Source organism: Buteo buteo, chromosome 25 (assembly GCF_964188355.1).
Source record: "Buteo buteo chromosome 25, bButBut1.hap1.1, whole genome shotgun sequence".
Taxonomy (NCBI): Eukaryota; Metazoa; Chordata; class Aves; order Accipitriformes; family Accipitridae; genus Buteo; species Buteo buteo.
The window spans coordinates 107,834-134,309 of record NC_134195.1 but is presented as its reverse complement, the minus strand read 5'-3'; the positions used below and the strand labels follow the sequence as shown (position 1 = coordinate 134,309).

Genomic DNA, 26,476 nt, shown 5'->3' with positions numbered 1-26,476 from the left:
CAGTTTCACTCTGGAAACTTTCAGTTCTGGTCTAACCTATGTAATATTAGACAAATGGCTTCCCCTCTATTCCTTCCTCTTACAAATTCCTTGCTGTACCTGTGTCATCCCTTGAGGCCAAGGACTGGCTTTCTCTCTGTATGATGCGATTTACAGCTGGGATTTCTGAATACCGCTACAACACAAAATCACTGCGATGGTTCAGAGCTCTGCTCTACCTATCACCCTGATCCCAGTCTTTACTGGTACTTTTCATGGCATCTCCACTGTTCCATGACAATAGTCCAGCCAAGAGAACTCGTCCCATCACTTTGAACCTACTGTACACACACATATATACACACTTTTTTTTTTTTTAACCCTCAGGTCACATCTCCGATGCCGGCAATGAAGTCTAAACATGTTCTACTCTCAGCAAAAGGGAATGGTTTTACACCCACAAAATCATTCCCAAAGTAAAATACCACCTAAAAAGCTACTACTTCAGCACTGCCCACTTGTTTTTGGTATAAACTACTGATAATAGCGAGTCTAGCCACGGTGCTATAGGCAGAACACATGGAGAATAGAGAGCTCAACAGGAGAATACTGTCTTATAAAGATGTGGGAACAGGAGACAAGAAATCACAATCGGCCTGAGATTCTGCACAGAAACAACCCACGGCAGGAGTCCGCAGTCTGCGATCACACTCAGACCCCTGCACTGCTCCGGGGCTGACACTTCTGTTTTGCAGGGCTGACGTTGTCACTTTTCCAGTTGGAATAGCAATTTCAAGTTTATAAGTTTCCCACAGAAAGTTCATAGACTCACTGTGTGAACACCTACATTACATCTCCCCCCTCTTCCTGAAACAAACGGAATGATTCTGGCACACTACTCAGTATCTTCCCAGGGGGAAGGAAAACTAATTTTTCTCCAGAGCAAGCCTCTGAGGCCAGCAGGCTCCCAAGGCCAGCAACCCCAGCCCTTTCAAGCCTTTCGGTATCCAGCCTCACACATACCCACAAGCTTTCAAGGCTTTCGGTATCCAGCCTCACACATACCCACAAGCTCCCAACTGCCTATTGTGAAACCCGGGCCCAGGGACCCTCCAGCCCAACACAGCCAGCATGGGGGACACAGGCTCAGGAGCCACCTGAGGAGGGGCTGGCAGAAACGAGCCCGGCACATAGCACTGCTCTGAAACCCTTCTCTCACCCATTAGGTAGGCATGCTTCCACAAAACATTGGGATTTAACTGACTGACACCACCAATGAAAGAAAATGTTTATCAGAAAATTCCCATCCAGCTGCCCGTCAGCACTGATATACACCAGTGGGGTGGCAGGCTTGCATCAGCCTCTCCACCCAAACGGGGGACTTGGGAAGCGCAATAGCACACCCGTAAAGGGGCTGATTTAAGGAAAAGTGCAAATCTGACAGAGCCTAGGTTAGTTTTCTCACCTCTGCACGCAAGAGGAGCGGACTGAGCCGAGCACCTCAGAGACCCACTGGATCTCCCTCGCTCGCTCCCCCGCCACAGCACGGGCAGCTCCCGCCTCCCCCCGACAGCCCTCACCAGGGCTGACACCAGGCTGCGGGGCCGCTGGCCCGGGGCACGGGCACACAGAGAAGACAGGGCGGGGGGGGAGCAAAGCATACACAGCACACACACCCCCCACACGCCCTCCCCCCCTACACCCAGAGACCGCCAAACCCCTCCGCAAAACGTCCCTCCTCGCCAGCCCGCTTCCCACGCCGGGAGACCCGCGGGGCATCCCCTCCGCGGCGAGCGCCTGCAGGGCACCCCGCCGCACCCCTCCCCGAGGGCGGCACTCACCTCGGGGGGGACGCGGCCTCGGCAGCAGCCTGCGGCGAGCCGCCTCTCCGCCGCTGCCGGGCAGCCGGCCGCACGGCGGGGCGAGGCCCGGCGCCGCGGCACACTTCCACTTTCTCTCGGGGGTCCTTAGCGGCGCGGTGCGCCCAGCCCAGCCCAGCCCCGCCGAGCCGAGCCGCCTCCGCCTGCCTCCCCCGGCACTCCTCCCCGCCTGCCTCCCGCAGACGCCTCCCCGCGATGCGATGCCCAGCTGCCGGCCGCGCCGGGGTGGCCGGGGGGCGGCTCCCCCTGCACCGCCCCACCCCGGTACCTGCCGGTACCCCCGGCCGGCGGGGCGGTCCAGGGGAGGCACCTCGGCCCCGTGGCCCCCCCGCCTCCCCCCGGGGACGCCGCCGAGCCTCTCTCGTATGCCGCTTGGCTCCCTCTCCAGCACGCACCCACCGTGCTGGGGGGGGGGGGGGGGGCGTCACCCGACCCCGCGGGGCCCGCCGCAAAGGGCTGATGCATTTACGGTTTTCGACCTTCATTGTCCGCCCCTCTCCTTCGGCGAGCTGCCCAAAAGAAGGGGTCGGGGAGGCTGCGTGGATTCGAGCAGTCTAGCTGCAGTTCAGCACAACAAAGACCTACTCGACTCCCTGCTGGCGCATAATGCCCAACAAAAGGGAAACGCTGGGAATGTCATAATTATCACCCTGTGAGATGGAGGCAAAACCAACAGTTCTTACAAGGTTTGTAGTTGCAAAATAAATGGCAGCTTGGATGCATCTATTTCTGCCCCAGTACTATAAGCAGCTTGCTCACGCCCTGCTGCTTTAGTGCTGTGTTTGCTGGCACTGCAGGCAGAAATCTTGAAAAAAACCATAAAGGCAGAAAAGCCACAAGTCCTGGTGACAGAGAAGTCTTTTGCCAGTTTATTGAGCAGCGAGCCTGGCTGTTAAGCTATTTTGCCCACAGGTGAGAACCCTGCTTAACTTTTAGCTAAGGTACATATCCATTGATGCACATGAGTGCATCTATTTTCTGGGATTAACTAAAGAGTAGAAACACCTACATATTAGATTACCACTCACTTGGTCTTGAATGGTCCCTGCTTACCTGATGATGGCACCTGCACTGACTCAAGGTTGGTCCTGCAGGACATAAGCAGCTGTCCCTCATTTAAAGCTCAACTATGACTCAGATGAAAGTGGCCCGCTTTTGAAATTCACTCAGGCTTTCCAGAGAAGCTCAAGCTGCCAGTTGCGGATCTGACCACAACTAGCTTTGCATGAAGATTTAGGGGCTCAGTACCCAATACCTGAACATTTATAGTGTCCCTGTAGCCAGATTAAATACAGGCGTGGGGCAGGGCACAGTTGGGCCAGAGCACACTCTTCCCTGTGCCTGGGAACTGAGCCAGTACACAGCAGGAGTGAAGGAGCCACAAGGACTGAAGGAGAACTTAAGTCTCTAGTTTTGTGATTGGGGTGCTCAGTTCAGAAGTGTGCTGCCAGGATAATTTTTATCTTGGTGATGGACTCTATAGGGAGCAGAATTTAGACCCTCATTCGGTCTCCTGCAGGTTAAATGCTTGGATGTCTTCTGGCTTCTTGACTTGGAATTCTGGCTGCCCTCTGGCCTAACAGCAATGAGTACACTATTTCCTTTCCCCCGAGCGTCAGCATGCCTTAGTGCCTCACTGAAGCACTTCCTTAGAAAGTGGATTGAAACTCTTTGGGGCTGAGAAAGACCTATAAACAGCTCTTTGCTTGTTGGCCAAGCACTCCAAATAATCAGTAGTTATGCAAAAGACATGTAACTTCCTTCTTGTGCTCTCCAAGACCTGTCATTTCCCATTGATTTCCACTCAGTCCAGAAAGACTGATGTCTCAAGTGGAAAGGATCTTATAGAAGACTTTTGTGGTGCCTGCTTCTTTCCTTCAACTGCATATGGAATGTAGACTTTTTATTTAAACTCACTTTCCCTGCTTAAAGGACTACAGACTGGGAATCTAAAATGGAAATGAAGCAACAGCTATATGAAGTACCTCAGTTAAGACACACCAGATCTATACCTCTTTACAGTTCTCATTTTGTTTTCAAAACCATGCAGTATGTTAATGTATCCTATCTGACATATTGGACTTAAAAGCAACCATTTCAAGTGTCATGGTTTAAACCCAGCTGGCAACTAAGCCCCACACAGCTGCTCACTCACCTCCCCCACATCAGGATAGGGGAGAGAACTGGAAGAGTAAAAGTGAGAAAACTCATGGGTTGAGATAAAGACAGTTTAACAGTTAAAGCAAAAGCCACACATGCAACAAAGCAAAACAAGGAATTCATTCACTGCTTCCCATCAGCAAGCAGGTGTTCAGCCATCTCCAGGAAAGCAGGGCTCCATCATGTGTAACAGTTACTTGGCAAGACAAATGCCATAACTCCAAACATCCTCCCCTTCCTTCTTCTTCCCCCAGCTTTATATGCTGAGCATGACATCATATGGTCTGGAATATCCCTTTGGTCAGTTGGGGTCAACTGTCCCAGCTGTGTCCCCTCCCAACTCCTTGTGCACCCCTAGCCTCCTCACTGGCAGGGTGGTGTGAGAAGCAGAAAAAGGCCTTGACTGTGTGTAAGGACTGCTCAGCAGTAACTAAAACATTGCTGTGTTATCAACACTGTTTTCAGCACAAATCCAAAACATGCCCCATACCAGCTACCATGAAGAAAATTACCCCAGCACATCAAGTTAAAGAGAAATTGTTGCCAGTATTACTGAGGTAAGCCCCATTCTTGCAAACACTGACATCCAAAACTTTATTTACAAGGCTAATTGTGTTGCAAGTCATTGAGGTGACTCATGTGAGACAAAGCTTAGAGGAAAATCCCTGCAAGCTGAAAAGACTCTCAAAAGTGAGAAAGCTGAAAAAGTTACAAAAGAATCATAACTACATATCATGAGATGAACAATCAATTCATTTTTTGTTCTTGGAAGAAGAGAAACATGAGCACTGGTATGAAAAGAGCCCCTTTATCTTCACACTTGCTGGTGGCTAGGTCACTTAAAGCACAGAAAGGTTTAGATGCCACAGAACAAGACTCCAGCAGTAAACCCAGTTGCTGCTTTCCCTAAGGGTGTACTGGTACAATGCAGCTAAGCTGGTTTTGGAGCCTTTTGTTGCCCTGAAGGTGGCAGTCCTGCTCCTAATGCTTCCTCTGTCAGAGCAAAATTTAAAGAAAACAACATTTTTTCATAGCTAGTTTAGTCGAACAGGCTCTCTGAAAGTGAGTGCTGGGTAGATAAAGCAGAGAGCAGCTGTAGTACCAGCAAGAGAGGGGGACTGCCCCAGGACTGCAACAGGCAGCCACCAACTTGGCTTAACCATCTTGTGAAATTCCTTCATAAGAACAGCTCAGAAGAGAGCGTACCTTAAATCTGCTCTTCCTAGATATACTATTCTACTTTGTGTGGCATAAATGAACCATTAAAGAAAGATTCTGTTACATCATGGTTAGGACACACCATCAGGCAGAGGGAAGACCTCACTCCTAGTGCTTGCTTGAAGAATTGATACTAGCCACTGGAGGAAGGCATTAAACCAAGCTGATTCTTCCTCTATTAGAAGACCTAAAGGGTTAGTTTACCATTATATCCACTGTATATAAAGTTACCCAATTTTTTAGTTTTCATTAGTTTGCTGACACAGAAACACATACAACTCAACTTTTGCAAAGCCACAAATTAGAAGGCAACAAAACAAATTTCTCCACCATAGATATGTGAAGTTCATAATGTTCACTGTAGAAATAATCTGGTATGACTTCGTGTGGTGGGTTGACGCTGGCTGGATGCCAGGTGCCCACCAAAGCCGCTCTATCACTCCCCCTCCTCAGCTGGACGGGGGGAGAAAATATAACAAAAGGCTCGTGGGTCAAGATAAGGACAGTTTAATAAAGTGATAGCAAACGTCACGCGCAAAAGCAAAGAAAAACAAATGATGTTATTCTCTACTACCCATCAGCAGGCGATGTCTAGCCACTTCCTGGGAAGCAGGATTTCAGTACGCATAGTGGTTGCTCCAGAATACAAAAATGCCCCCCTTCCATCTCCCTTTACTTAGCTTTTATATCTGAGCTGATGTCATATGGTATGGAATATCTGTTTGGTTAGTTTAGGTCAGCTGTCCTGGTTATGTCCCCTCCCAAGATCTTGCCCTGCCCCAGCCTGCCACTGAGTTGGGGGCAAAAATGTTGGAGACAGCCTTGATGCTGTGCCAGCACTGCTCAGCAGTAGCCAAAACACTAGTGTGTTATCAACACCTTTCTAGCTACTGATGCAGAGCACAGCACTATGAGGGCTGCCATGGGGAGTATTAACTCCATCTCAGCCAGACCCAATACACTTCAGAACAAAAAATATTCATTCTGGGTAAAACCTTTGTAATGGTAAGCTAAGATCATCCACTGATGTTAACTGCATCTATTCAGACTCCAATATGAACAGAATGTGACTTAAGCATCATTTTCAATCTGTGTGTGGTCTACCAAGATTACTATTGCAAATCATTCATCCATTTGTTTATTCATAGTTACAAATCTAAACTGCTATCATGTTTGACACTAACTGCAAACAAATCATTGCTCCTGCTTCTCCCCCAGAGCGTGTCATTATATATCAGTTCAGGGGATGAAATTCTGAATCAGAATGATTTTGAAATAATTTGGAATTGTTGTCAATCAGCTCCTTTCTGTAACCTACTGTTGGTGGGAAATTCTAGTGCAGGTCCACCAAGTATTTTTACAAGTAGAAGGATAGACAGCATCCATAAGAAGACATGCAAATTCCCATATGGCATAAGCTTTACCAAAATGTCAAGCATGCCATTCAAATAGCACGAATATGAACAGCATGCATTCTTGCAGCTCAGAAGTTTGTGTGATAGGAAAAGGAGCTGAACATCTGTGGTTGTTTTGAGGCTGCCCTCCTATGTTCAAGTAGATCGACTTCCACTTCTTCACCTTTTTTTTAACCGAGTAAAATTTTCTCCACATCAATTCAAACTAAAGATCACGCTAACCCTACCCTTTCCTCAGGATGTATTCAACTCCTGTATTTCTTTTACACTTAAAGTTTTCCTTCAGAAATATAATCTCAGCTATGTACCTTGGAGAGATAGAGGCATGAAATAATTTTCTCTGCTTGTCCTATGCAGCCACAACACATGCTACGTAGACATGTTGGCTGCTTTTTAACAGATTAGTTATTTGTGGAAGAAAAACTTCTGTAGTTTGACAGCTAAAAGCTTAGGTAGGAGGTGTGAATCATTGCCTGAAAGCTGGGAGACACTTTGTTCATGCAAATTGCATGGGGTGAAGTGAGGACAGTAAAAGGTTTCTAGACAGCCAGAGCTGTAGTGATCTCAGAAAGCAAGAGTGGTGAAGCTGAGTAAGAGAAGATGAGAGCCAAGGAAAGGGAGATGGCATATTTTTAATCATGCCAAACATACCCAGTTTTCTAACTTCAAAAGGTATTCGAGTTTTGCTGCATAAAAACACAAATGGACAGGTTATGTAAAAGAAAATAAACTGACAGATAAGTTAATAATCTACTATGGCTACAGACATTGTAGGTGATGCAAAAACATGAAATAAGAGAAGAAAGTCACCTAGAATATACACATCAAAGGATTGCTCTCTATTGCTTGCTGTAGAATACCCACAATAAAGACCATTATTTTTAATAAAGGTCATGCAGTATCACAGACACACCAGAAAAAAAGGGAACAGAGAAAGGGAAAAGGGAAAGGAGAAGGAGTTGTCCTTTCAGAATGGAAAACTTCTTTATACATAACCAATACACAGCAGCCCGACTTGCTTCTAGTGAATAAATGTCTCTGATAAAGTTTTCCACCAAGGTTAATGAAACATTATGAAAGTTAGTCAAGAAGAAAAGTTTTGTATCCATTCAAGTGTGTATGATTTCACAATATTTTTGTGTCTGTCACTTCAAATTACACTCACCTATGTTTATTTTTCAGGTGAGACAATGGCCTGATCAGAGATTGCTTTCTTTCTCCAACTCTATTAGCGAAACTCATCAATAAGGACTTGTTTTCCTGTTAAAATTTCTGTGTCCTAACCTGGAGACTCATATATAATTTTCTGTTCTGGCAGTGAACTAATTACAGTATGGAGTATGTCATTTTAATGCTGGCATAAGCAAGGCAAATTAAAAAGAAAGTGTCAACATTTATCTCCTGCCATTGTCGTGGTTTCAGCCCAGCCAGCAACAAAGCACCACGCGGCCGGTGGGATTGGGAGGAGAAAGGAGAAGGAAAGCTGTGGGTTGAGACAAGGACAGGGAGGGATCACTCCTCGCTTATGGTCACAGGCAAAAGACAGACCGAACTTGGGCAAAAAAACCCAAAATCGATTTAGTCTGCTACCAATCAAATCAAAACACGATAATGAGAAGTAAAAACAAACCTCAAACCCACTTCCCTCACCCCTCGCTCCCTCCTTCCCGCCTCAACTCCACTCCCGGTTTTCTCTCCCTCCTCCCCACAGCGGCGCAGGGGGACGGGAATGGGGGTCGGGGTCCGCTCATCCCACCTGGCCTCTGCCGCTCCTTCCTCCTCAGGGGGACAACTCCTCGCTCTTCCCCGGCTCCGGCGTGGGGTCCCTCCCGCGGGAGACAGTCCTTCAGGAACGTCTCCAGCGTGAGTCCTTTCCGCGGGTTGCGGTGCCTCACAAACCTCCCTAGCCTGGCTCCTTCCCGCGGGCCGATCTTCAGTCACAGCCTGCTCCAGCGCGGGCTTTCCCATGGAGCCACGGCCATTTTCGGGGGCCTCTGCTCCCCTCCATGGGCTGGGGGGGGGGGGACAGCCACAGGCTGCAGGAGCATCCCCGCCGCCTCCGGCCTCGATCTCTGCTCGTGGGCTTCTCTCACATCCTACTTCCTAGAGTATAAGCACCTTCCCCTCTTAAATATGTGATCCCAGAGGCGCTGATTGGGTCGGCCTGGGCCAGAGGCGGGTCCGCCTTGGAGCCCGGGAAGCTTCGAGCAGCTTCTCACAGGAGCCGGCCCTGCGGCCCCCTCCCCTGCTGCCAAAAAAAACCCGCCACACAAACCCATAACTGCAGCATTCAAAGGCTTGCTTTGAGTCCACAGTGCAAAGCACCACACAAAAACACATTTTGTACTATGGATTTTCTGTGTATCTAGATCCACTCTGCAGAGGGGATCAGATGCTAAGCTAGGGCAAATTGGCAAAGCCATTGATTCTCTTCATGCGTTTGCATTAAGCAAGGTCCGTGGTATTTTAATATGCCACATATCTTCTTGACAATTAGTTTGGGGAAGTACAAGATTGGAAATACTGGAGCAGCTACTAACCTGTGAATAACACCGCTGCTGATCTGAATTTATGACTCCACAAGGGCCTTTCACAATGATAAAACTACTAATTGTTGATGTGTTAATTGAGGATTGGGTTACCAAGAGCTTCAGCTCCTTGGTTATAGGTGCATTTTAAATATTGAATTACATGCCATCAGCTTCAACAGAGAGAAGTACGTTACATTAGCAGGAGTAATCATTCAGAAAACTTACATTTAGGCATTCTATAGACTTGTGTCCGAAGCACTAATTTCAGACAACTGTTCCCATAGATCCTTACCATTTTCACCACTGAGTGATTTACATACTGGGGTGAGGTGCACAAAATTATTTGTTTTTAAGGTGAAAAACATTAGCTTCATGACTGTTGTAGCAATGCAAGGCAGAGGATACCTGCATTTAGCTTTAGTTCAGTTACAGCGTGGCCCCATTTATTTTAAACTCTTAGTGAACCATTTTTAGACACTGGTATTTTACAAGGAACTTTTTATTCATTGGAATCCAAACCAGTTCCTTAATACAGCCAGTTCAAAACCACATTTTGTCAGGAAAGGCTTTCTCAAGAGAAGGGCATGCAACAACGCAATCGGTGAACTGTAGTAAATAATAATGTGCATGTCCTTATCCTACCAGAGTTGCTAAATGGACAGTGTAGCTGGTTAAAATGGGAAGATCTATTCCTCACTAGTCCAATGAGGATTAACCCCTAACCTGAATAAGGCAGACTCACGAACTGAATACATATTTCTGACACACCAAGCAAATATCCTACATACTTCTTGTTCTCCTTGGATCAGCCAGCTAATCTTCTACTTCACTGCTTCCACTCTTTCCAAAGGTTTTATTTACATCCTGGTGAGAAAAGGGAGTGTTACTAGCATCTCAAGAAATTTGTAGGATGGAATTTTGATTTCCTGGCCCTCTCAGAAATGCTGAATCTTTAAAAATGGCTTCATGATATTCCTTTTCTTATATGCTTTCATTAGTTTAGTACAGGTTATAAATGCTTTCAGACAAAAAAAGTCATGATCCTGATTTATAGAAATTTAACTCTCATCTCAGTTGCCACAGAAGTTTCCATTTTATTACTAATAAGTATATTATTTTGTAATGAAAATATCATACTGTATAACAAACATGAGCCTTAATCGAGCAGTTTACTCAGCAAAAGGAATCTATCTGAAATCTTTGGCTGTATCTATGCTCTCCTGCTACATGGCATGTGGCAGCACTCTGCAGGTCACGTTCATGAAACGTTTACATTGCTTAGTTTGAGGCTTTTTCTGGGCCATGCTCTTGAAAAAACATGGGGCAAATGCCAAAAATATATAGCCTTTACAATGCTCTTACATAGTCCAGGTGAACTGCATCACTACTGTGCCCCAAGTACTCTAGCCCAGACTCCCCAAAGCCATTTTCAATGACTGTTCTGAGGTAGAGATAGCTGAGTGGACCAGCTGGAGAAAACTGAATCAGGGTACGTGAAACAAAACTAAAATGGGTTAAAAAATTCGTGGTAGTCTTGGCAAGAGATGTATGAGGTGTAGCTGTGAGGTATTTCAGAGGAACTTGACACCTTGTGCATGATCACAAGTGAAGGTGGAGGAGAACAGAGGGGAGCAAGAAGAAGAAAGGGAGGGGGCGGACAACAAAAAGACTTTTATCCCTGAAGATATCTCCAGAGAAGGTGATGATGATTAACTATCCAATATCTCTATATAACCTTATACCTACCCTCGTCATCTTGGATGAACAGATGAGGACCTCATTATTGAGGGCCACAGCATCAACCCTGCCGAATCCTGCTTCTTCTACAAACAACTCAGGTCCTGCAGTGTCACACCTGAGCACAGTGCCTTCAGTCATCAGTGATATTGCTCCACTCCACAGGAAAATCAGCCTGGTTGTCTCCACTGGTTGTTGATCAATATCCGTTAAGGAGACTGCCTAAACTTTGCCCATAGTTTAAGCAATAGCTCAATATCTGCTAGGTATTCATGGTTTGGTGGTAGGCTGAAACTGACTTTACAAGAGTTTAATGAAGTTACTGGAATGAAATGGAATGGATGGAGTTACTATATCTATTAAAAAAAAAAAACAACAACAAAAAAAAACCCACAAAAATTGATCTTCTGGATCCAGTATCCTCTGGATTGGGCTAAAAGACTGGGAATGGAGGTGTTTCTTGTAGAGACTTCTTAGACTAATATACCCATGCCATAGCCTTAGGAAGGTGTTTAAGTACATCTAGTCTGAATAGAGTGAGTGATTCTCAGTAATGCCAGTAAACATTTACTCGAATGAATCTCACCAGAAGTGTCCATTTCGTTAGAAAAAGAAACCTATTTTTTCAATGGAGGGCTAGCCTGATTTTTGTCCAAATATGAAAGAGAAATTTGTCTTAATTTCTGATAAATATTGTTTTTTAACATTTATTGAAAGCTTCTTTCAAAAATAAATTGTTTGCTAACCACTTTTATATTCATTAGGAAAAAATGAAACAAGGGTGGATTTCACATTTTACTAGCAGGTTGTGGTTCCTGAAATTCTCTGGCTATCACTAGCAAAACTGGTATTTTACCTGTCATCTTGGATAAGGGAATGCTTTTTACTTAAATTTTTACATTAAAAATACAAATAGAATATATTCTTGTTTGAATTAACATTTCAGTACAGAAAAGTTCAAAGGCAGGGAACTGACAATTTCCTCAGATGATTTAGCTAACCAGTTAGGCATAATAAAAAATTACCTTTCCATTAGTTTTACTAGATCTCTGACTTTGAAGACAGCAAAATAATTCCTGTTCAAATGTCTTAGTAGTGGAATTAAAACAGGCTGGGAAGTTCAGGCATTGATTTAGTTATACTTTTATACATGAACAAAATTCAGTACTTATTTTTAAAGCAACACAGACAGGTAAAGATGAATACTATACTTCAGTGTGGTGGTGGTGAAGTTTAAATCAGCTAATCAATATTCACTTGAATTGTATGATTCAAATTAAATGACCTTAATTTACAAATTTAGAAGGAGTTACTGGAATCAGCAAAGCAAACATTAATGAAAAAATATGAAGACTTGTCATTTTAGCTCAGCAGACTAATGACTACCTTCACTATATACAGGGACCAAGCAAAAATTGATTTTATCAGTAATATTCATTGCAGATTCCAACACCACAGCTCAGGTATTCATGATCCATTCAGCTAAAGACCTCTTTACTAGCAGGCAACAAATACAGGGTTTTGACTGAGCCAGCTTGCCTTGTGCACCATTAACTCAATTTCCTTTAAATAAAAGGCAGAAGCTTTGGGCACTGTTTCCAATCCTCTGCTTATTATGATAGCCTTGACAAAATCACCCAGGAGCAGAGATCTATTGTGCTTCCGTTTGTTAGACCTGACGGCTGGTGTTCCAGGACTGACAGGTTTCTTAAAAAAAGATCAGACTGTGAAACAAGGTACATAGAACGTAGAAGTTACTTAGCTACTTTGAACAAACTGAGTCAGAAGTAGTCTGTGTTACTCTTTGCACTCCAGTATAATACTCCACTCTTTTTAGTGCCAGCTTGCACAAATGGCAATAGGATTGAAACTAGTTATGATAAAAAAGAAAGACATTAGCTGAGTAAAAATATATGTGGAAAATGACAAATTCAGATGTCTACATTTAGACACCTGTGTCTGTAAATAAACTAGAAAAGAAGTCCATGTGTTTAGGTAAGAATTTTAAAGTCTCTGTCAAAAGTATGGGAGAAATATGTCTTGGAATAAGGTCCACAGCCTTAATCCCTTTATCACTCCAATCTATTGGAACGACTTCTGGAGTGTCACAATCCCCCAGTTTAGATGTAACCTCAAGCACAAACTGAAAACAAGACTCTCAGCTTTCAAGAGGTATAAGCTATCTAGCTCTAAGTCTACACAAAGGCCTAATTACGACACCCTGGTTTGTAGGCTGTGTCCATTAGTGACACCATATTATACTGTCTGTATAGATTAGAGTATGGACTAAAATATCTGCTTCTTTAAAGTCTGACTAAGGGTTAATACCAGCAAATTTAGTCATAAAGATGAAGAACCTGCAAATGTTGTACAGACCTAAAGAGAAAAGTACAGCAAAATTTATACATCTTCCAGTAAGGCTATGCTGGAGGCGATTCCAACAAATCCAGTGGAACCAATCTCCAGCAGGTTCACTTCCATGCCACCCTTGTCTCCCCTTCTTGTAGTCACAGCTGCACTCAGTGTGGCAAGGGAAGGTTGCTTTTTCTTCTCTGCCCTTCAGGCTTTGACACAGATATTCTCCCTTTCCCTGTGTTTGTGTGTACATAGGTATAGAAAGGGAAAGGAAAAAGTTCCGGGACCAAGTCCTGCTCTCTCCCTGTCCTTGACCTGGAACTGATTAAGAGTCCTTTGCCACCACACACATGCCTCCCACTACTGTACATGAGACATGAAGTTCATAGACAAAGGAATTATAGAAGGTGTCAAGGTTTCTAGGTTATATGTAACTCCAGGTAAGATTTGCCTTTTTCTACAGTGTGATCCTGTTCGCACCCCAGTCGAAAGCAAATACCCAATTTTGTGCTACCACTTTAATAACAGAGTATCTCTAGAATATGTACAATGAAAATCCTATTCAAACTTTAGATTTATATAATAGCAGCTGTAAAGATACTTAGAGGACAAACAGTTTATGTTTTTCAATACTAACTATTGGTAATAATGAAGAATGAAGTAACTTTAGGTGAATAGATAAATAGAAAAATGACAAAATTATTTTTCCTTAAATAAGTTTACCTGTAATACTCAGATATCAGAGAATAAAAAGGGAGTGACAGATGACTCATGCCTTTACTCCTTACTCCAGAATTATGCTACACAAATATTCTAATTTTTTTCCTTAGCCTTACTAAAGAAACTAAATACATGTATGTGTATATATGAAATATATGTACCCATATATCTCCAGGGACCTGGTGAGGTGAAAGGGTTAAATCATGTTTAACCAGAATGTATACTTAGTGTTCTTTATCTCCCTGGAACTTGTTAGCACTTGGAGGACCAATTCACTAAGATCGAATAATACCATGAATGACATCAGCTTCCGCCAACATGCAAGAGGTTACTATGGTAATAGAGAAAGTTTTTCACAGGACAAAACAAGTACCATACTTGATATATTAGCCAGCCAAAGAAAGCAGTCACATATAAACTACAGCATCTTTCTAATGAATAGCCATTTATGCAGCATGCATGTTAGCAATTCTGCTGAGTTCCTCTGAACATCAAACTGTTGGCAGTTATATTGAAAAACTTGGCAGATTTACAAAAGTGTTAACATTTTGTTTTCAGCAGCTTGGGTTTTTTTTCTCTCAGAGCCCATATCTTCAGCATATTCACAGAGTCTTTAGCCAATGCCAACCAGGAAGGTCTCTGATGTGAGCTTAAATGTACTGTATGTGCACACTGAGAAGGCAGGATGTCCAAGCCATGCAAGTAACTCAAAATAGACTTTTTTTTCTTTTTTTTTTTTTTTTGTGGTGGAAGAACAGATGGCTTCTTTGTTAGGTGACACTTTCTTTTTTATTTGCTCACCACCTTTTCCATAAGAGTTTAATCCACAAAACAATGCAGCATATTCACTACAATGCAAAAGCCAGAAAATCTTGAAACCTTCAAATCTTATCAGTGCACATATATATATATATGGTTATTTCTTTACTGGATCAAAGCCAGCACCAAACCAAACCACAACAATATACTCTTGTGAAAAAAAAATAAATTAAAAATCATTCCAAATAGAGGCAAGATATTATTTCCTTGCTCTTACCACTTCTCAAAAGAAAAACAATGACTTCTAAGTTTGGATGTGGTCCTATCAACTCTCCTTTCTTTGCTGCAGGGGATGCTGAGAGGTGGGGGAAAGAGGAGTCTGAGAGCAGTTACAGACCATTGATTCTACGAAGCTGCTGGCAGGTAACTCTGGGGTTTGCTACTGATGTGGATTATTGTAAACCTTGTGCCAAAAGACTCAAGTAACAATTGAAGAGACCTTCACGGCATTTCTTCTATGCTTCTTCACTGCATTTCCCTTGCCAAGGATGAAGGAGTGAATAAAAAGCAAAGGAATATATTTAGAGTGAATGAACTTTCATGCAATAAAACATTCCTGTGTTCCAGAAAAAATGAGTAACTGATCTTGGATCCTGTCTTCTGCCACTTATGTAGTACATTTTGGCTGTAGGTGCTGCCAAATATATACATTTAAAATGCTGCCAAAATTAAACTTCACTTCCCAAGTCTTTCTGTGTATGATCATGCCATCATTCAGCCTGCCATTGTTTTCATAGGCATGGAAGGTTGTTCCAATTCCACACCTGCATTTCTCATCAACCTTCCAAGTGAGATTTTAAAATGGATTTTAAAAATAAAACACCATTGATCTGATGAGGTTTTTTTTATAAATTAATGTCTTCCTGATGTCAGAAACAGAACAATATTTCCTATTCTAAAATTTGAATCCTGTCAGCTCTGTATTTTCTGCTACAGAATTTCTAAAGCACATTCTAAACCAGATATCTGAACTACACATTTTGAGGCAATTTTTTGGTAGTGTTTTCCCCATTTAGTTTCTTCCCTGTTGTCTCATCTGTTACAATGTTAGTTGATATGTTGATTGTGATTTTTTGTTTGTTTCAAATATTGACAAAAGGGTAAACAAGAGGTAGAAAAAATAGGAAAAACTTTTCCTTTTTGTTTGAAATCCTATTCTTTTTTTTTTTTTTTTTTTTTTTACAGCTTTGCTTTATCCTTTCTAGGATATTTCACCCTTAACTGCTGTTCTGTAAGTGCAAAGCTGTGGCAGTCCAAGAACAGATGCCCAGTCTTTGGAAATGGAGGAGACAGCAGCACAGATTATGCATGTTGGCCTGATACCTGCAGCCTGACTAGTCTCAATGGGCTAGTATGATGCTGGGGGCAGAACACAGCTCATTTTCCAGAGCAGGACTGATCTCCGTTATGTTGGTTGCATGCTTGCGGACTAGGGCTACGTATTTTCAGGCACTGCAATAAAAATCACAGATGATGGCACTGCAATAAAAATCATAGATGATGATTTGGCAAGTACTTTTCCACACAGCTCATGCAATTTCCCTGTATTTTGACAAATCTTTTTTTTGAAGACGATATGTCTCAAGCAGGAGTAAAACTGGGTTTCTACTTTGTAGCAAGTTGTTTAATGCCCCTGTGCTAACACCATCTCAAAAGTGGCAGTAGCTTTCATTGAAGAAAAAAACCCAAACAGTACTTTTTAAAGTCCTGCCACCTCATAATATTCCTGAGAGTTCCTGATCTGCCCTTTTACAAAATGCAGCTTGATAGGTCTGGAGTCTTAAAGGTGTTTAGATATCCACCTTCTTTTAAGTGTACACTGGCCTTAGTACTGATATTCAGCTGCTGCTCCACAGGCACCTAACTAACTAGGAAGACTTAGACCCCTTTCAAACGACTCACCAGCTCCATTAATTAAAAGTTGAGGGCATTTCCTCCCCTTGGATGTACAGGGAAGCAGCACCTGGCAGCCGGGGGAACAGGCATTGAACACTTGTTCTGCATTGTACATGCTCTCCTGGTTGTGATGTTAGGAAACTGGAGCAGATGAACTGACCACAACCGTGGATCTATAAACTCTTCATGCAGATTTCAGTTTCAGTGGGATCTCTGTTGAGCTGCAAGCTGCAATTTACAGACACAACAGAATCAAGACGCAAAATTTTATCCTCTGCTTCACAAGTTTCAGTAGGTTAAGTACAAAGATTTGGATAATGATGAATAGAGTACCTGGTACTTAAAATACCAACAGTTACCACACAGTACTATGAAACATAAGTTATTTTATCATTTTCCTGTTCTTCAAAGAATGTTGATAATAATTTTAGTTTCACTTGGCAGCAATTTGTTTTCTTTGTTGTATTTATACAAAAAGCAACAAACCTGACCAAAATAATAACTCAAGCTTAAGGAGTGTTCCAATGAAGAATACAAAGAAGAATTTCTCACACTCCATCATTCTTCCCTGCTATCTGGTTATTTATCATTGGCGCTATTTTCAATAGCTGGTTTTCTGGCTTAAAGCCTAAAGTGCAATTTTTCCTACTTCATTTAAAATCAAGGTAGACTTCAGTTTTTCCTCAGACTTATCTGAGTTGGGTCTGCTGCAAAAATGAAGGTGTTTCAGGTTTTCTACATCCCATTGCTTAGGATTGTTACAGTTTAAAAAAAATTATACAGATAGATGTGTTTTTTTAAAAAGTATTGAAGTACTGTCTGATATATAGACAGTTGTAATTATACTACCAAGAGCTACCATAACAAGTTATAGCATTTAACAAGACAAGTTCAAAGCAGCATGACTCTACCTCTATTCTAACAGAATTCAAATGAATGAGCAGGGGAAGTAATAGTGTCAAATACCACATCACTTTTTCTTGTTCTCTCATCAGCTTTTCCAACATGAATTATTTATGTTAGCTGAGCAAGTAGAATCAGTCTCATTCACAACTATGCACAGTGACAAAATGTAACAGTGATAATGCTGATAACCTCTTATTGCCCTCAGTTCTTTTTCTACTACTTCCTGTTATGAACCTGCATTTTTGAGTCTGCTCCTGCTTCATTTCCGTAGCATAAGACATCTGGAAAGGTACCTTAATAGATTTGGGGGGGGGCTGGGAATCCCAGGGAAGTTTTGAATTCAGCCAGTTGAGGACACCACAATTTTCTCATTCCTCAACTTGCTCTCACACCTACCAAAACAGTCCTTTGATGACTACAGAATTTGATGTTTCGTAGCTTGGACACTGCTCTAAGCTAACTAGAGAGGTGATTATCCTAGGCCTGGAATTTCAGAGAGGATTTTGAGTCATCTTTGACTCCCCTTACCTTGATGTTGCCATTAGCCTTCACCTGCAAGCATCTGATTTACATCTGCTGTTCAGGTGCTTATGACCCTACCGTTGCATTAAAAACCTCACAATCATAACACTTTAACATACTATTCCACTCACACCTGTTGTATTATCTCTGTATCTCACTCCTGCTCACAGTCCCTTCTTTCTACCCTAACCCAAGAAATGCAACTGCACATTTGAGCCATACAGACAAATGCATACAGACCTCAGATATCATTGTCTCGCTTCTGAATCCACGTTTCTACTTGAAGCACTTCACAAATGAGATGACTTGATGTTAGATGAACTGACATTAGAATCATAGAATCACAGAATCGTTGGGGTTGGAAGGGACCTTAAAGATTATCTAGTTCCAACCCCCCTGCCACTAGACCGTGTTGCTCAAAGCCTTGAACGCTTCCAGGGATGGAGCATCCACAACCTCTCCGGGCAACCTGTTCCACTGCCTCACCACTCTCACAGTGAAGAACTTCTTCCTTACATCTAATCTAAATCTACCCTCTTTCAGTTTAAACCATTACCCCTTGTCCTGTCACTACAGGCCCTGGTAAGAAGTCCCTCCCCATCTTTCCTGTAGGCCCCCTTTAGGTACGGGAAGGCTGCTATAAGACGTCCCCGGAGCCTTCTCTTCTCCAGGCTGAACAACCCCAACTCTCTCAGCCTGTCCTCATAGGAGAGGTGCTCCAGCCCTCTGATCATTTTCATGGCCTCCTCTGGACCCGCTCTAGCAGGTCCATGTCCTTCTTATGTTGGGGACCCCAGAACCGAAGGCAGTACTGCAGGTGGGGTCTCACAAGAGCAGAGTAGAGGGGGAGAATCACCGCCCTCGACCTGCTGGCCATGCTGCTTTTGAGGCAGCCCAGGGTACGGTTGGCTTTCTGGACTGCGAGCGCACATTGCCGGGTCATGTTGAGCTTCTTGTCAACCAACACCCCCAAGTCCTTCTCTGCAGGGCTGCTCTCAGTTCACTCATTGCCCAGCCTGCATTTGTGCTTGGAATTGCCCCGACCCATGTGCAGGACCTGGCACTTGGCCTTGTTGAACTTCATGAGGTTCTCACGGGCCCACCTCTCAAGCCTGTCCAGGTCTCTCTGGATGGCATCCCTTCCCTCCAGCGCGTCAACCGCACCACACAACTTGGTGTTGTTGGCAAACTTAACTTACTGAGGGTGCACTCAATCCTGCTGTCCGTGTCACTGACAAAGATGTTAAACAGCGCCGGTCCCAATACCGACCCCTGAGGAATGCCACTTGTCACTGGTCTCCACTTGGATATCGAGCTGTTGACTGCAACTCTTGGAGTGCAACCATCCAGCCAGTTCCTTATCCACGAAGTGGTCCCTCCATCAAATCCATGTCTGTCCAATTTAGAGACAAGGATGTCATGCTTTGTACAAGTCCCTTGTCCTTTGTGCAAGTCTTGCACAATAGATGAACAAGATGTCAGGGAAGTGAATAGCTGGGGAGAAGGAGATACAACAGATGCTGTCTGTGAAATTTCACAGTATTTCGTACAGAGTTTGTGCCTCCAGCAGAAGACAAATCATTGTATATTAGAGCATCAGTGAGGAAAGCAAAGATAAATATGGGAATCAGTTTCTGAACATGTCTTGAGACTAGTGCTTATCTTATAAGTAATGCACAGCAGACTGAATGGATACACTCTTCAACTGCTGGGCAGAGAGCAGCGCTTTGAATGGACTCCAAAGTGGAAAGGGCTGAATCCTGAAAGGTTGGCACTCAGGTGTTCAACAGAGCAGAGCTTAAAGAAAAGACAAAAGGCAGGCAAGAGAGGAAAAAAGAGAAATTAATGGTGTAGCACTGGTGGTGAGGCGAGAGCTGGAGAAGAAAGATGGCTGGGAAGGAGAAGTGGACCTGCCCTTTTCAGGAGCAATCAGGAGGCAAATCCTGGTCTTTCTATTCTGACTTTTAGTCTGGCTTATTAAAGTTGTTATCCTTATACCACTTCAGGATGCCCCACTAGAGGTGGCTATTCCCAGTCAAAATTTTCAGGAGAGCTGTATCTTGTCTTTTTCAACTCTACCTGAAATTTGAGATACTCTTCACCAGCTTTCTCTTTTTTTGTAGAGTTGCTTTGGGCTGCCAGACAGCACCTACAAAACAGGAATAGTGCCATGCTGAAGTTTTTAAATCATGCCTTTTACTAGGGCTGTAGCAAAATGGCAGATTGTTCAGTCAGGAATAAAAAGCAGGTTTAGTAAGCAATTAATAGAGGACTTGCAAGCCACATTTCACATGGCTGACTGAGTGCCAGACTTCACAACTCTGGCAAAGAGCTTGTTGCCACACTGTACTGCATCTTTGCCCTAGTTTGAGTTTTAAATAGGAATTATCTGCCAACTTCCAGGTTATAATGAAACAAGTAGGAAAGCAGTCTCATGCTTTAGTATTTGGGATTTAAGCTCAAGCAATAACAGAAAAGCCTAGTCTATGATGTTTTTCCACCCGGTATGAGAGAGAGAGAAAGAGGAGAATTGACAAAACTGACAAAAATGTCCAGAACGGTCATAATTCTGGGTATGTCCCTAGTAGCTTATATCTCCAGAATAAATCCCTCCAGTTAGCTAGCCTGACCTCCTGGATGGGAACTTTTTGAAAAACTGATGCTTCAGTTTAGTAGATAAAGCAAAATATGTGAGAAAAATTCAATTCTGACATGACCTTTTCTTCTCCCTTGTTTTTCTACACATAAAGAGATTTTTAAATTTCATTTTCTATGAATTCTCCCGTTCAAATGAAAGCAAGAATTCTGTGGTTTGAGGCCTCATCCAGGTTCTGGGAGACCCAGCTTCAATACTTTCTTTGGCTGAGGGAATTTAAATTTGTATTTGCAATTGAGGATCCAAGCCATTAGACATTTGCATTCTTTCTAGATTGAAACTGCTCTTCTTTCTTTTTTCTCAGAGTGATTGGTGCTTCAGACTCACAAAATCCCCTTGTTCTGCTGACCATCTTCGGCTACTAAAGATTGCCTCAGGAATGGCAGTTCTTGTTAGAAATGGAAGGGTTAACGTGGCCTTCCCTGTCATAAGATGATTGAGCTTGACAGCATGGCTCACGAGATCACACAGTCTAACCCCAGAAGTAAATCAACCACGCACATAACTGCTGCCAAGTCCATGCCTGTTAGGATTGCATACATTCGTGTCAAGATGTGTGTCCCCATCTGGAACAGTTTCTTACACGTTTGCACCTAATTTAAATGAACCTCAGCAATAACACTGGGTTACAATCAAGGGTATTAAACATTTCTTAGGGGTTATAGGGGGAGTCTGCCATACACCACAGTTGAAGGAAAGGAAAGGAGGAAGCAAAGTCTCCTGAAGAGGGGGCAAAAGTGACCAGGAGAAAACTTATGTTGAGGATGGTTTTTAGCAGCTGATTCTACTTTCAGAATAGCCTGGGATACTGCTTGCAAGAACCTTAAAATGACAGTGAAACATTTTTATTCTGATAATACATTCCTTTGTATTTGTCACAGGGTCATTCTGAGCTCTAGACCTCACAAACGTATACAGACAGGTATCCATGTCTAGCTAGAAATATACAACAACGCTGTATACTCCGCACGGGTTTCACACACTTCCTGAGGCATATGCATTCACACAGGAAAGTGGCAAGGATTACAATCACCTCTTGAAGGTCTGCATGCGAAAAACTAACAACTTGGCTCTGTTGTTAAGGATGTTATAAAACACTGTGCTCACTAGTGCTTCGTAGTTGTACAAAGCAGTTGAAAGATCCAACAAAGCTGGGAAAAAAACATTGCATGCTGGGTTTTACAGGCTGGCTTTGCAAGCAGGGCGGTAGACTAAATCTCAAAGTTTGGTTTGCATTTCAAGCTCTGCTACAGGTTTTGTGAGGTTTTGTGAGATCAAGTCATTTCACCACTCTGCCTCATGTCTCCATGAGATGTGTAAAAGTTAGAAAATGGAATATTCATTACTGAGCTTATTTTTTTGTAACACTGCTGAGTGCTGCTGCTATGTGTATAGCCACTATTATGTGCATGTAAAAAGGGATATACTTGTGCTACTAGAACTTTAGTGTCTGATTAGACCCTTTGGGGCTACTGCATTCCAAACAATTAATCAGATCCATAGTATCCAAATTGGTCAGGAAGGCTACAGACATTAAAAATGGGAGGTTTTTGGCCTGCAAGCAAGCAGAGGTCAACATGAACTCAGGAGACCTGTCAGCAGGCCACCCATTAACAAGGATTTCACCATTAATTATTTCCTCTCAATACAAGACTGATGCAAGAAATAAAGAGCAGCTAACAGGGTTTAATGAGTTTATTGCGTAAATGTAGATAAACTATTTCAGTTCATGCTGTATTTGCAAATTAAGTGGAAGGTATCAGAGTTGGAAAAGAGAAGGGTATATAGAAAAAATCATTTAAACATACATAGATTTGACAGAATAGTAACAGAGATTTAAGACACTGACGTTCCATATTAACATGTCTTCATTGTATTAACAGTGCTAAAATGAATAGCTGTGCTATTTGCAGCGGCTTTAACGAAGAAGAATGATCATGTTAGCTCAGTCCCTGTGAATAATGTATGAGCCTGAATTCAACTTATTCACCTCATCTTGCATTCAGTCTAAAAACCCCACAAAATAAAGAGCTATATTTAGCATTAAGCAACAATTTCTTGTTTTAACTTCCATGTCATTACTTCTATGCAGTTAGAAATTGGTTGGAAAATTGCATATAGAGTAGTTTTCCATTTACTAGAATTTTCAGAAGCAGCCTCAGTGTCAGATAGAGGCCAGTCTGGGAGTTTTTCTATTTTTCCCATTTAAATCTTTTAGGCCCTCAATGCATTTTTAATAGGCCATAGAAGAATCAATTAAATCTTGTTATTTGGATGCATTACAGGGTTATGGTCTTGTGGGTATCTAGCTAGTGTTAATTAACCAAAGAAGAAAGTATTTGTTGCTTTAAAATGGTGTAAAATGTCATGTTCACAAATTAAGGATCTCACACAGTTTAGAATTGAAAAGATCTACTAATAATAGCAATGCATTGGTGAGTTATGACTTCCAGCTGCAGAAAGTTATGTGGAAAAGAAGACTTCATTATCACCTCTATTTAAATCAACCTATTTTCACCATTTTATTCTTTTACAGAAAACTATATTTTATAATCACTTTGAAAACCTTAACTACTTAGGACAGTAATGACCTTGAAGATATGAAGTCACCCGCTCTCCCATAGCAGGCAGAAAGGTTCCTGAGGAAAATACCATGAGGCTCTGAGGAATCTTTCTGGCCCTGCTTATACTTGGAAAATCAACCTGCCCCTGTCCCAACTGGGGTGACAAAGAAACTGTATCCAAAAGAAAACAGTGAAGATGGACAATAGTGGAACAGAAGACAGTCAGGTCATTTAATTCTATTGCTGTTTATAATGTTCTCAATCAACAGTGAAGGGATGCAACAGCAGAGTACTGTCATCGGGCAACACTGAGAAAACAGGGCTTACTAGAATGGCTGACAGTCACTTTTGGCTGCAATGAGAATTAACAGTAGTAAAAGAGCAGAAAGTAATTTTCATAGCAACCAGAGAGGTACAGGGGGGAGTGGGGGAGGAAAATAAGCAGGGCAAATGGAGCTGAAAGGTGATGAGAACAGACTTAACAAAGGAGCATCAATGGTGATGGTAACAGGTATCTGTCCAGCAGAATTGCAGTATGACAGCCTCGCCCCCCCCCCCCAGCTTTCCCACTGCTGGGGAACAGCAACTTCTTACTCAATTACGCCTCCTGGAGAGGAACAGGGGGGTTACACATCTTGTATCAATCTGGTGAACACCTTCCAGGCATGGTGCTTTAGATTTCCTGCATGATAGCCCCTGCGTAGCCAGATGCTGTTTGCCTGAGTCCTGCTACACCAATGTCTGCCCAGAAAAATGAAGATATTATCCCTCTCTCACAGTGGCCATGATTGGTCACAGGAGTACTGCAGGGCAACGTACACCTGAACAGCCAAATGGGAAGGGAAGTAAAACCCAGAGGACAATCCAGGAAAAAGGCACTGTGATCTTTTAAAAAAAGGAGGACACTTGATATATAGTTTAATATTTTTTGAAGATATTATAATGATTGACAATGTTGTCATTAAATGCTGCACATGATGCATGGTAGCACTCCCTTGACATTGCACCAAATGACACAGTCATTTTCAGTTTGCTGATGCTATTGTAACATTTTATGCAATTACTTACTTTGCTTGTTGCTTTAGGCAGACTGTGTTACATAAAAAATCAGTTTCTTCAAGGCAAGGTTTAAGGCAGTGAATAGTTGTTAGCAGTGAAATTTAGTTGAGAAGATATTCAACAATTTTTTTTCCTTGAAATTTATGTTTGGATTCAGTCCTCAGTCACTCATGTTTCTTAGTACAGCCTTTGGTAAGCCCAGGAAAGAGCCATTTGGATTGAGTACTATCATAAAAGAGCTTCCCTTAATGCTAATATGATTACTTTCTTCTTGTCCTGCTATTACGGAAGAAAAACAGTAGTTTCCTGGAACAACTAACATTCATTACAGGATCCCATCACTCATCAAGCACAAACAGAAGCACAGTTTGCCAAGACAAGCCCCATCTATGGGAACAAATACATCCCCTGTATTTCTAAGGAGGCAGAGTACATGTTGTCATGTCTCAATAAGGAGCTGGATAAATATTGTAAAATATTGTTTCAGTAGAGCAGATGTTCAAACCATATTGACACCTACTAATAAACTTAGGCCTCCTGGGGCAAGAAACTTTATTTACAATGGAATTTAATTATGTCTGAATGTGCGAGCAACATGCTACCTAAGGCAAAGAATAAGATTATTCTACATTGTTTAAAAAAACTAAACCAAACCCAAGTACAGACCCACAATTCCCATGTGCTTGAACATCAGTTTCAGAAAACCAGAAACCACCTACTAGTCATTAACATAATTTTTATTTTGTGGATAATAAGATGATTAAGCACAGAAAAAAAATACAATTTGCAAGCATTTTTAATTTTTTAAAAGCTATTGTTCTATTTCTAGATATGTGGTCCAAGTATGATGTCAGCATTTCATTTCGATTAGCATATAGACTGTCATCTGAAAAGAAGCTCCAACAGAGGACAAAATAAGGTCTATCTAAACTAGATGGCATGTGTATTTTATTTTATATTAGGGAGCAGCACAAAATAGCTCCAGGAGATCTCTCAAGGCTTCTCTAAATGATGATTTCCTAAGAATAGTCATAGTACTGTTATGCTATAATCTGCATTTCAGCCTGCTATCTTTTAAAAAAGAGTCCTAGAATCACTGTGAAAGATCATTAGCATGAAACTGTTGGGATAGAGGAGGTACAAGGTTAACATCCAAAATTTTATAAGAACTCCATGAGCACAGAGCCCACACTGCTGCTGAATCAGATTTTTGTGGCTTTCTTTTCCAAATACACAGATAGCTTACAGATTGTAAAGATGAAAACAGGGAGTTATTTTATATAGCGAGGAAGAGGTAGGCAGTTTGGGCATTCTTACATCATAAATACAGCACAATTCTTAGTGAGATCTAATTATTAGAAAAAGAAGCAGACAATATACATGAAGTTTGACACTAAAAACAATGAGGTGACAGAAAAGGTAAGCTAAGCCTCAATCTAGAGAGCCAAAATGACACAGATCCAGCATAAAATCCTCTATACATTTTCTTTTTATGAAGTTAATAAAGCCTAGAGAAAAATAAAGGACATACATAAAAACAAATTTTAGTGGCATCAGTTCCCTGTTAAAAGATTAAGGCCAGTTCATGTACTGAACATTAATTTATTTTGCTGGAAAGTCTGTCCTTGCTTCCTATATTCCACACACCAATCTGTTCATCCTGACAGTGAGCTACCCACAGCTACCACAACAGCTAAGATCATCTGAATTTATTTATTTTTTGCATAGCAGAAAAAAATGCAAATTCATGTCTTTCCAGTGAGTAAGTGCACTATTTATACCTCTTTAATCTTAAATTGAAAATCCTATGAGAGTTCAAACACAAGGCAGAAACTGTCTTTATAGACAAACTCCCCAGAAGCTGTATTAATATGGATTTTAGCATATTAGATTCTACATTAAGAGCATTTATACCATTCAAACAATCTCACTAGCATCGAGCCTTTGGCTGTCAAAGAAAAAGATCCTGCGTAAGGCAGATAAGCTCCACCAAGGCCCTTATTTGTAAACATAGTACAGCTGCCAAGTGCCTCAGCATATTCTTAAGTTACCTGATCAC

General features: G+C 42.2%; 1 protein-coding gene across 1 annotated transcript in view; it reads right to left on the bottom strand.

Annotated features, from left to right (window-relative positions):
- Positions 1 to 1,914, bottom strand: part of MYO16 (myosin XVI) — a 384,622-nt gene extending 382,708 nt beyond the window's left edge. Inside the window, exon 1 of the mRNA XM_075057405.1 lies at positions 1,821 to 1,914. The gene's annotated coding sequence lies outside the window, so the exon portion shown is untranslated. The remainder of the gene's footprint in view (positions 1 to 1,820) is intronic.
- Positions 1,915 to 26,476: the final 24,562 nt, after the last annotated feature.